Genomic DNA, 13,375 nt, shown 5'->3' with positions numbered 1-13,375 from the left:
GGAGGCTGTATGTGTAGTTAGAACTATATCCATATCGGATTAACCTTGTAAACGATATGATCTTAACAGAGAACCTGATAATAAATATAAGTATAAGCATAAGTACAACGCAGTATAACACAGCATACTTTCAGCTTCATTCTCCCAGATGTTCTTTTTGCACAGTGAGCTAATGTGTCTCCTAAGAAAATAATGGCAAGACTTAATAAACATTTATGTGGGGTATAATATATTAACTATCAACATGCACTATAAAGATTAAATAAAATGTGATAAAAGTAGGAGCTACTGAATTTTGTGGGTTAGCCTTAATGCATGTGTGTTTTGGGAGATCCCATATAAAAACTAGCAGGAGAGCATGTTAAATTACCAGTAGGGAAAATATTTTATTTCTTAATATCTCTCAAAGCCTATGGGTTCCAAACTTAGGCAATGCTGGGCATTTTGTATGTTATGGTAATTGTAATCGTACATCATGTTTCCACACTAAAAAACCTGCAGTGGGCTCCAGAATAATTAGTGCCCTTGATAAAGAGAAATATATGTATATATGAAAAAAGGCTGTATATAATAAACAACACAATCTATTTGTTATGTTCAAACATGAGACAATTATATACTTTTATTTCAGTACATTTACTGTCATGTTCCACTGTAATCAATTTTTTTTCTGAAAACCATAGGTGTCAAAATTATTGGCACCCCAAATAATTATTATAAGTAAAGTAAAAACAAAGTGAAATTGAATCATTCATAAAGCACACTACTTTACCGATGTTGGAAAATAAATATTATTTCAGTAACAGTATTATGTTTTAGTTTACAGTATTTTTTTGTGTATATTTGTCATTTATCATAATTGTGGAGCCCACTGTATTCGATGTGTAAAACATTTCAACTGAATGAATGTCACGCATAACAAAACATTTCAGATAGATTTCTGAAAACCAGTGGAATACTATTTTTAATGTTGACGTGGCCGTCTGCTGTATGAGGGGACTTTTACTGCAGGAGGACATGGGCTAAAAATGAGATGATCATATTTGAACAGATAACTGAAGCTTAATAGAAACCTGAATGGCCTTTCTATTCCAGACTGTTGATCTTGTGTGGTTGTATTGCATCCAAAGCCAGTCACTTAAGCTGACATGACATTAACATGTACCATTGACTACGAAATGTTGTAGTTTCTTGTCTGTCACACTATTTGATGAAATGGAAGAATGTGGTCTTAATTGACTTGTACTCCTACTCTGGGGCATGCTAAAGTGGTAACTATTTTCAGTATAAATACTTATTGTGAATTCCCCTTTATTCTGGTTGGGTTGTAAATAAAGCACAGTCAGGTGTTTTTATGAGCCCCTCTGCCTTCGGCCTTTCAAAGCCAACAGAGCTGTCAGAATCTGTTCTCTCACAAATGCCCATGGGGCTGCTGTATGAAAGGAGATCTGTCCTTACCTATTACCCTGTGTTGTCTGTTCTGGAAATAAAGGGGAGGGGCCACCCACAATGAACCAAACATCTTTCTCCATTGGGCAGACCAAGGCCTCAGATTGCTGTCTTTAGAGTAGCTCACTTTAGAGTAGTAAACTGCATAGGCCTCAATTCAGATGCATTCAACAAAGAATCTTGTAACTGTATATTCATATAAAATGCCAATTTCCATTTATATTTTACATTCTGCCCTCTTAAGCCTGACATTAAATAGCTTTATCACTGTTGAGTTGGAGTGTGTTTCGTGTTAGTCTGTGTGCAGAGCAAAGAAACTTTAAGCAAACAACTTTCAGCTTACAATTCTATTTCATGACGATGAACCTTCATATGAAAAGAGTGTTGAATTAAATAATCTGCCTCCAGTCTCGGATACTTAAGGAAAGAGGCTTTCTCTTGCGGAGCCACCAGAATGAAATTTCATATTAACGATACATCAGAACAAAAAGAAAAAACAACAACCAAGGGTAAAGCTGGGGTTTTGCTATGCAACGTGTCAAAGGTGCAGTTGCCCATGGAACCGGTCATGGAGCTTTTTCGAGCCAGGTCTCACACCAATTTGACGACAGGTGACCAAATGTTCTGACTACTGAAATCGACCTCTTTTCTGAAATCTGAACATCCGGCCCTGGCGGTTGAAGTTAACATTGTGTGGCATGAGGGTAACCAAGGACGGTGTGCTAGTATACCAGTTATAAAAGTACTGAGTAATTAATCAACAATAAGATCCCTGGGAATTTCACCCAGGGAAATAAACCTCAGAAAGTAGGCTCATAGGTACGTTAATACTAAGAAGCAGGAGACATGATTTCCTCCACCAAAAGTAATGTTTATTGAGCATCGACAAAGTGAATTCTGGGGAAGGAGATTCAGTTAGTAAGGGGTAAACTAAAAGGAGACAAGCATGATTACATAGCAATAAGGCAAATGCTTTCTTTATTACAAAATGGTACTCCAAGTACAGCACAATAATTTAGTAATAAGTTAGGCAGTTTAAAAGTCAGTTTCATATCAGACTACAGACACTATACTTGCCACTACATATGAACACAAGGGAAAAGGGGGTTTACAATAGTACGGGAGAAAGGCTGTGGCTTACCTGGAGCTGGCAGACTAGCTGAGGTGTGTTTCAGGATCTAAACGGACACACGTGCACACAACAAGTCATAAGAAAAAGGTGAGATCAGCCAACCTATGTGCTCTTAAGTCACATGCAGTGCAGGGGACCACCAGGTACCTAGCCTCTTCTGGGGCACACAGCCATTGCGAAAGAAAAAGGGGGGAAATAATGAACACAGAACCAAACACGTGACAAAAATGCGACTTAGCTCAAATTAATGAATGACAACGCCACCCTCATTTATAGGAGTGAGGGGTCCTACAAGAAACATTAACTATACATGTTTTACCAAGGTCAATGTCCCCAGACAAGTACAGGTTCGGAGAAATCGGAACCAGAGGCTGATGTAACAATTATGTCAAGCTTTATTTCTTCAAATACAGGATGGCTTAAGAATCACCACAGGAGGAAGCGCTAACAAAATACAAAACCAGAACCACAGAAAATAAACAAAACGGGATGGATTGATATGGATAACTAAAGAGCAGTGGCTGCTTGGAAGTTGGCTACCCAGGATGGCCTAGGCCTGAGGGGGGCAACTAAGCAACATAGAGGCCTAGGCAGAAGGCTTAAAGACCTATTAAGGGGCACAGCAAACAAAATCCACAGCAAACAAAATGGTTACCACTGCACAAAACAAAAGAATCAAGTTGATAAAGTGTATCTAAATCACACAAAATCATATCAAAAACCCACCACAACCAATGGCCTACACTGGGGCCCATAAACCTATCACTCCTTCAATATTACACATGACCCCTCTAGAATAAATCACCCAAATGGTCACAAGTTAACCTAGCACAAGTAAAAATGTCACAAGTTAAAATGTGGGAAAAACATTGATGGCAATATTAATGTTGCACTTCTCCCTGTGGTAGGGTACTTTTTTTATTTTTTTTAAAGATATTTTTTAGGCCTTTTTCAGCTTTTATTTTATTTTATTATTTTATTGAACAGTATAGTATAGAGAGACCGGAAGAATGGGAGCGAGAAAGAGGGAAAGACATGCAACAAATGTCTGACGGTCGGATTCGAACCTCAATATATCTTCCTTGAATGGAGATCAAAATGGCTGTTGGTCAAATATACCAGTTGGGACCATGCCCCAAAGGGAAACTTAACCATGCACATGAATAAAACCAGTTCCAATCAATACTAATTAGCTTGCTATAAGTAGACCATGTACACACAAAACCAAGAAGCAATACCAAGAACTGGAAACAAAATAGACGAAACGATTCAAAGTAGTGACAAAACAGCAGCGTTCCCACTCATCATTGACTGACAAGCAATGGATGGGCAGCCTCGAGCTCCCTGCAAGATAAGGCGACAAGATTACAACCCGGAAGGGTACAGCCAAAGAACGTTTCTTACCTATGTTTACAAGCAGCGAGGTCACGCAAATAAAACGATCTGCTGGCTAGGGATGCTACCGAGCGGACATTGGCTATGCAAGATAAAAACAATTGCACAACAATTTCAAAGAATGCACAAACAGACTGGACTACCAAGCTAGAATGAAACCTACCTGAACGATTGGTGTCGAGCAACACTGACAAGAACCGCAGCTTCCCAGGACCAGCTAATACAATGAAAGTTAGGCAATGCAACCAACAGACCTACCTCTCGAACAGAGCGGAAGTAAGGTGGCAAACAGGAAGGCACTCGCGTTCAGGTGAGGTTTGCGTGGGTGTTTTATAAACAAAATACTAAATGGCAGAGAGAGAGAGAGAGTACAAGTGAACGGCACAGAGAATGACAGGGAAAGAAACAACCTTTTCCCTGCTACAATCAAGTTAACTAAAACTGAGGCATTCCAACGTGTGCGTACAAAATGTTTTAATGTTACATCGTAACCCTAACCATACGCAGAGGTTGTGCCAAGACTGGAATAACATTGCCTAACCTTAAATGGCTTTACTTTAAATTTAGCACATGAAAAAAAAAGAAGTAAGTCTGACATAGGTCAAATTTTCTATTTAAGGCAGTAAAAGTGTAAGGATTTTCCTAAAACACTAGGAGTTATCCTATATTTTTGCTTTTCCTTTAACTAGAGGTTCATGCGAAGCAGCTATGTTCTTGAAAGTGACTAGAGGTTAGTATTGTTCTTCAGGGACAAACGATTCTCCTGAGAAAGCTAAGGAAAATTCAGATAGCTCTAGCGACCCTGCTGCTGCCTCTATGACTACACCTGCTGCCAGACCCCCGACAAGATCATTCGGAGATCAAACACCTCATTGGGAAGATTAAATGTTTATTCAATGTATTCAATGGCTAGAGTATTCCATTTCACTGGCAAACTGTTGAAGAAGGTGGGAGCTTGGAATTGGGAAAGAAATCAGTCAAAAATCTGAAAAAGGATCAGTGGCAGCCAAGCTATCTCACAGCCATCAAGGTACCGTGGAGAAAAATGGAGACTATTTGAGCAAATCTTTTGCTATTATAAAATTGCTTGCTGAATTAGGCTTGCCTTTCCACGGACACTGCAAAAAGACACTGATCAAGAAGCAACAGGCAATTATAGGAGTATTTGTGCTTTTTTCTCCAAGTATGACCCAGATTTCCAACTAATGCAGTCCAGGTACTTTAATTGTATGAGCGGAGACTTCTAGATTGAAATTACTGCAATGTGTGCTGAGTTAGTTTGTGAGGAAATAGCCAATGCCATTCAAGAGACAGTTTTTTGTTGGTTATTACATTACATTACATTATTGGCATTTGGCAGACGCTCTTATCCAGAGCGACGTACAACAAAGTGCATACCCATAACCAGGGATAAGTTCGCTGAAAGACCCTAGAGGGAAGTACAATTTCAACTGCTACCTGTACAACAAAGATAAGGACGAGGGCCTTTTTTTTTTTTTTGAACGAAGAAACAAACAAACAACAGAGCAAAAGTGACCAAAGTTAACTATCCAAACACTGCTTACCTAGCCAACTAAAAATACAGAGACACAAAGCAAGTCACAGAAACAACAATTAAGGTTCACAGGGAGGTAGGGAGGGATGGGGAGAGGTGCTGCTTGAAGAGGTGTGTCTTCAGCTTGCGCTTGAAGATGGGGAGAGATTCTACAGTTCTGACCTCAACGGGAGTTCGTTCCACCACCGTGGAGCCAGAACAGACAGTAGTCGTGAGCGTGAGCTGGAGGTTCGGAGAGGGGGAGGTGCCAAGTGGCCTGTGGAGGCTGAACGAAGAGGTCTGGCAGGGGTGTAGGGTCTGATGATTTTTTGTAGATAAGCTGGGGAAGACCCCTTAACTGCTTGGAAGGCTAGCACCAATGTTTTGAATTTGATGCGAGCCATGACAGGCAGCCAGTGGAGGGAAGTAAGCAGGGGGGTGACGTGTGAGTATTTGGGAAGGTTGAAGACCAGACAAGCTGCTGCATTCTGGATAAGTTGGAGGGGTCTGATGGCGGACGCTGGGAGGCCAGCCAAGAGGGAATTGCAGTAGCCCAGGCGGGACAGAACCATCGCTTGGACCAGGAGCTGGGTCGAGTAGGGGTGAGAAAGGGGCGGATTCTCCGTATGTTGTATAGGAAGAACCTGTAAGACCGGGTCACCGACGCAATGTTCTTGGAAAGGGACAATCTGCTGTCCATCACCACGCCGAGGTTCCTTGCACTGGGTGACGGCGTGAGACGGCCATTTTTCCGCTGTTATCACCGATAGCTAAATCGTCAAAGACTGAACACCTTTCTGTTTGTATCAGATATAAAGAGGGGCTACAAGTTAAAGAGTGATTTATTTGCATTATTGTCTGATTCCCGTAGTGCTGTGGGGATGATGATGGGATAAAGAGCGGTTTAAGATTATGTTGGCTGCAGGATATTCCTGTAATCGCTCAGTCTTACAACGGAGCCCCCTTCATGTCAAGATATTGAAGTGGCATGCAGCAGCGAATTAGGGAGGAACACCCCTTTGCTGTTTATGTTTATTGCATGACATATAAACTCAATCTGGTCCTCGTTCAATCGTGTACAGTCAACAGAGAAGGCATTGGGTCTTAAGCCCAAGGAAAAGGCGATGTCTCTATGCTGTCAAATCACAATATGCTGCAGGGAGATACGTGGTCCGTGGAGGCCAGTGGGTTGCATCAGCACATGACAACATGACGGGCACGTAACTCACAAGAGATTATGGGCCACAAATTTGCAGATGCAGCCTCTGCTGTGAAGAGCCTGGGAATGCAATTGTAACATTGCAGAGTGGACGATGAGGCACGGGATAGCATGTGCGTTTTGACAGGATGTTGCTGGTGTTTCATCACCTGAAGAGAACGACCCCCCAACCACCTCAAAGCAGAAAAGAATCAAGCGATCTTTCACAATATGCAGTCGCGTCCACACTTGGAGAGCGAGATGAGAACGAGGAGATACACAGGGAGTCAGACATTTAAATGGCATCTGTATTTCCCTGTCTTGGACACTAGGCCTATGCTGGTAGACCTGGACAGGCGATTTTCAAATGAAGCTCTGGCCCTAAGTGTGGCATCTGACACTGTGATGAAGTATGACAAAAAGGGCATTGGTGAACTTCTGAACACATATGCAAGCCTTAAGATCCACCCTCAGCTTGTGACATGAAATGGACATTTTGTACACATTTCCAATCACCCTTGAGAAGCTTATAGAGGAAGTGTGCAAGGACAGCCATCCAAACTTTTTCCGACTACCACAGCTGGCACTCACCCTGCCCATTGGCTCTTCAATATCAGAAAGAAGCTTCTCAGTTATGAGGAGAATAAGAACCTGGCTCAGATCTTTAATGGCTCAGGAGAGATTCTCTGATCTTGCTCTGCTGCATATTGAGAACGAACTGACTTCAACGCAGTCTGAAGAGAAGATAATGAACACCTATGGCAGTCGGAAAAACAGGCGGCTTCTACTGCACTAGGTAGGCTTTTTTTTTTTTTTTTTGTAAATGTAGCATTTGCCATACCCATGCAATATAAACATGCCGTTAGTTATCTATTTGTATTTGTTGCTAAATTATTTGTTTTGCCTACTTGTCTGTGGTCTGCATGTGCAAAAAAAAAAACATTTAAAAAGCTGCCCCCCCAGCACAAATGTCAAACTCTGCCTATAACCTAACCAAAACCAATTCTTTCATAAATAATACATAATAATAAATACATCTATTATTTAATATCTGTTCATATTTCCATTCACTGAGAACTTTATTAGGTATTTATTAGGCTTATTTTTTAGATGTTGACTGCTGTAGCCTATCCACTTACAGTTATGATGCGCTATGTGTTCAGAGATGCTCTTCTGCAAAACCACCATTGTAATGTGTGGTTTTAAGACTTTTTTTTTCATCATTCTTTGAAAAATCTAGACTAGTGTGATCCCAGGAGATCAGCAGTTTCTGAAATACTCAAACTACCCTGTCTGCCACCAACAATCATTCCATGGTCAAAGTCACTTAGATCACATTTTTTCTCCATTCTGATGGTTGATGTGAATATTAACTGAAGCTCCTGACCTGTATATACACAACTGTATACATTGCACTGCTGCCACACAATTGGCTGATTAGATAATTGCATGAATAAGTAGGTGTAATAAAGTTAAAATGTTCCTAATAAAGTGCTCGGTGAGTGTTTCTTTCCATCGCTTTTTGCCATTGCCAACAGATTATGTGTAAATACATCTAGTATTTAATATATCTGTTCATTATGTATATTTCTACAATATTCTATAATTGCAGAGTGGCGCTTATCCAGGATAAGGTATATGTGAACCGATTTCTAGGGCATAAAAAATCGGTGCAAGATCATGTTAGCTTTTGCATGGGTCAGGGTTTCAGAGTTCCAAAAAAAAAAGGTGTTTTGATTCTTCTGAGGATTTCAAGGAATCTCCATAAAAGCAGATGTGACAGTTTCAGTGAACAGTAGCTGAAAGTTACTTTATTTCCCCACTGAGCAGTGTGTTGACGAGATACCTCATCACTTTCTGATAAACACAGCTCATTTTAAGTAATATAGTATATGTCACAAGAGGGAACTATCACACCACAGGAGATGATAACAGACAAAATCTGTTTTCAATTTGAAGTAAAAGTATGGCTAATATGAAAATGCCCTTAACTCCCTTAATGGCTGATGGTAAAATTATTAGCAATCAGATTGTTGAAAGATTTTTCAGTAACAATATGTTTTTGATGTACCTATTTTTTTGTGATAAACCCACAGGCAATATGAGAGAAAAAAAAATACTGCTCCATCTGGAAGCTTTAAAAAGGAAGCCAGGAAAAATAAAATTGCTTTAGAATGGCTGGGGACATTATTATCTATGGACATGTATCTATGACCCCTACATCATCATCTATGGTGAAAACTGTTTTGCAAATTGGAAATTGTCTTGTGAGAGTTAATTTCGCAAAAGGGAAATACAGCATCATATGTGTCATTCCTATTATACATAGAGAACAAAATAAAAGTCATTAAAATAAAAAAAGTTTACGTGTATTTCAAATAGAATTAAAAAAATGAAATAAATAGAGGCCTAATCAATAAATCCTGAACATGAATCTATAGGCAAGTGGAAGGTAATCTGTATCCAAAAGACTTGGTCCTACAGTCGTTCATGATTCCACAGACCTTAACAAGAGCCCCAAGACTTGTAGATGCAAAACACATCCATAATATTGAAGATTTCCATTATTTGGTCACAAAGGGACACATAAGGGACACATCCAATGGGCTTTTTCGAAGGCTAGCCAAAAAAAAAGCATCAGCTTCTCCCGGAGCACAGTCCTAAGACCTCTTCATTCAGATCGACAGAATCCAGGATCTTGGATGTCCATTTTGCCACTGACACCAGTCAATCGATACTTTGTGCCCTGAGATTAAGTGTGTGCGCAAAGCAGCCTGAATTGTAGCCTTTTTATTGCCACATCCGTGTTAGCTGCATTATGAACATGGACAGCCATTATTTTATTGATTATTATTAGGTGCTCACAAATCAAAACTTGATTTGTGAAATCTCTTAAAGGGACATGAATACTGAATACTTAGAATTACTCAAGCAAATCAAATAAAAAATAAGAAAATATACTAATTGGCTCATATACTTGCTAAGGACAAATAGCTAGCTAAAGACAAAGCTAGCTAAAGACAAAGACAAGGACAGAAATGTGTCTTTGTAGTTCATACATTTTTTGACAGAGGGAACTCAATTTTAATATACATTTTGAAATATCAGTCTGTTTCATCCTGAATTGTACATCGTTAAAATAATAATAATAATAATAATAATAATAATAATAATAATAATAATAACTCAGATTTATTTATTTCAGGTTGAAGTGACTTATTTTACTTACACTATATAATATATATACACTACATAACATTTTTGAGTTAATTGTTTGCACTGAGAGATGGAGAGCTCCTTCCTGAATTGCAATTGCAATTCTACCTCACACTTCCCAAGATGAACATGCTACCAAGCATATGCTTGTTGTCATGACAGCACAAAACAGACTTTTTTTTTCTATCCACCTCACAACTGTCTTTCTGAAAGTGTTTTTGGGGGTGTGAAGATCACAGAAACAGGTTCAGGTGTTGCACATTCATTCACACCTTATTATCATATCACTGTTTTTCAGAGCAGATCATTTAATCCTGCAGTTTAAAGTAGAATATTGCATCATACGGTCGGTACTACACTTATGCAGTTAAGATTTTACTTGAGCAAAGATCAGCATTAGAACGGATGACTATTCAAGTTAATTTCCAGGGACATAACCAGCCACTTCTGCACACTTCTGGTCTTCTACTATAGGTGAACCACAGCCCTCACCATTACCTTGGCTCAGCATTACCTCATTAAGTTAATGACCAAGGTCTCTAGCTGTTGTGGGTCAAGAGTTACCATATTCTGTAGCACACAGCAAAATTCCCTCAGTGAAACCAACTCTAACAGTCTCAGAGAGTGCATTAGGGACCAAATGTACCATTTGTATAAAGTATTCTATCAGAGTAGGGTGACAGCAGAATATGATAGTTGGGGAACTGGGCTTGTAACTGAAAGGTTACAAGTTCAATTTCCAGATAGGACTCCGCCATTGTGCCCTTGAGCGGGGGATTTAACCGGAATTGCTTCAATATACAGTGTAGCCTGTAATTATTTTGACAGTGACATAATTTTTGCTGTTTTGGCTGTGAAACAATGAAGGTGAGGGGTAGGGTAAGTGCAGACTGCCAGTAATCAATATGTTGGAATCCATACTCAAAAATGTTGTAATTTTTTCCTTTTATCCATAATCCCGCAATTTTCGGGGACCAACCAAAAGTAATTGGACAAATTCTTATAATCTTAAATTTGTCATGTTTACTACTTGGTCGTAATTACTTTGCATTTGATGAAGTCTGCAACCCATAGACATCACCAGAGGCTGGGTATCTTCTCTGGTCATACTCTGCCAGGCCTGCACTGCAACCAGATGTGTGTTTCGGGGATTTTTACTTTCAGGCTTGTCTTCAGCAAGTGAAATGTGTGTTCACTTGAATTCAAATGATTGTCTTGGCCAGTCAAGAATTCTCTGAAAGGCTCTGAAAATCTGCCAGGTTGCTTTAGCAGTATGTTTTGGGTTATTCTCCTGCTGCAAGGTGAAACACCATCCAATGAGCTTTGAGGCATTTGGATTAATCTGAACAGTGCACAATTCATCCTGCTGTTGCCGTAAACAGTGACATCACCAAAAATGTGACCCAGTTCAAGTGGCAGCCACACATGCTATTGCCATAGCACTACGTTCAGCATGTTTTAAAGATGTTTCTCTACACTTTTCTTTCCAACATTTTGATAGAGGTTAGGCTAATACTCATCTTGTCTGTCCATAAGACTAGTTTTTAGCAATAACCCAGTTTTTCAAATGTGTTTAGCAAACTCTGGCCTGGCTGCTGTGATCATGGCACATACCACTGATATACAAAATCTGTATTCTTCTCTTTATTTTCATCATCTAGGTCTACATCCTGCAGTGATGTTCTTTATCTGTTGAAAAGGGATTTTTTCTTTGGTCATCGACAACTGTTTATTTGCTATTGCTGAGCTTGCCAGTGCATTTCTGCTTCTTGCCAATGTACCAAACATTGTTTTTTCTGATGCACCCAATGTTTTGGCTTTGTCTCTGATTAATTTATTTGGATTTTCCCACCCCATCGTCACTGGCATTGACAGCTTTTTTGGTCCTCAAGTTGAGAGATAACCGCAAATGCAAGTTGCACACCTTTTGTTACTTTTCTTGTGCATGAAGTACTGACGCAGAAACACTCAGCTACAACATGGCCAAAAAAATCTGAGCAGCCAATTGTCCAATTACTTTTGTTCTCCCAAAATGGGAGACCAAAAGTATGTATAACAGGGCTGCAATTCCTACATGGTTCACCTGACATGGATGTAAATACCTACAAATTAAAGCTGACAGTCTGCTAATCCGGTTTATCCTCATATTCATTGAGTATAAAGCCAAAACAACACAAATATTTATGGACTGCACCATATTCATATTTAGCTGGATGAATAGACTCTATATAAACAGAAACAAAGGAGCCAATCAATCCAATCACCATCATTTTTGCCTTCAAAATAACCTCTGATAAAGGACTAACCTCAACTAATAATAATAATAATAATAATAATAATAATAATAATAATAATAAATAACTAGTATTATTATTGCTTTCATGTGCAGGTTTGTTTTCATGTAGACTCATCTTCCTTTGTTACTCCATGTAAATCAATTAATGTTTGAGTCTTAGATCAGCATAATGTACATTGCATTCCATTGTTAAATTCATATTTCATGCAGAGGGGTATGTACATTGAGCTGAAATAAAACTTCAATTAACCTCAAGGGGAAGCATCATCCTCTGCTACAAACTAGTAATTGTGGGGGACCTATCACACTGCTGCAGTTATCATGCAGGCCCACATGTTCACTTTACACAGTCCAAATCAAGGGAAACAATGTGCTAGTCTGCTCCAGTCACCGATTGCGAGGCCCTAGAACAAAGGCTGGCACCACAACAGAACCCCGCAGCCTGTGAGCAAGTCAGGTAATGAGGGTGCATGCATATGTATGAGATATGCACTGAAATGGCAGGCGATCCGGGTGATTGACAAACATAATAAACAATAATAACAAGCAAGGGCAAAGACAAAGGCCTTTTTTCAAGGGACCCACTATTTTCAAAGACATCAAAAACGTGGTTGGTAGAGGAGAGGAGGGAAGAAATCGCTGCAAGTTAAAAATGTATTCTTTATTTATTTATTCATTTATTTGCTTTGTTACATACATTTCATTGCACAATACAATGTGGCTTTACTCCGCTTAAAACAAAGACAGAATTTATGAAGGACAAATGAAAAAAAAAATGAAAATGAAAAGGCAAATTTATGTTTGTATCAAGATAAAAATGTATAACATAAATTGGCAAGGAGATGTGAATAACAGATGAATTTCATAGAATTTTCAATCGCTATGATACCACATAACTACACTTCCTTTTCAAAGTTTCTTTCAAAGGATAGCAGCCAGTGGGGATACTTTCAACAGAACAAGATGGATAATTTGTAAGATAATAAGGATGCAATTTTAAAAATGCACAATAGAATAAAAAGAAAATCCCACTCTTGATACAGAAAGATACAGAATGATGAACATAAATATGGTTGACTGAAACAATGATCATTATTTTGTAGCTATCATTGTTTGTGGAAATGTAGCAGAGTGAACAAAGAATTTGCTGGGGAC

At 39.1% G+C, this 13,375-nt stretch overlaps 1 pseudogene; it reads right to left on the bottom strand.

Annotated features, from left to right (window-relative positions):
* Positions 1–5,630: 5,630 nt before the first annotated feature.
* LOC133132553 (uncharacterized) overlaps positions 5,631–13,375 on the bottom strand; it is an 86,493-nt pseudogene continuing 78,748 nt past the window's right edge.

The sequence above is a fragment of the Conger conger genome, chromosome 7 (assembly GCF_963514075.1).
Source record: "Conger conger chromosome 7, fConCon1.1, whole genome shotgun sequence".
Lineage (NCBI taxonomy): Eukaryota > Metazoa > Chordata > Actinopteri > Anguilliformes > Congridae > Conger > Conger conger.
Note: the sequence above shows the minus strand (reverse complement) of the source record. Positions and strands in the feature narration are given on the sequence as shown.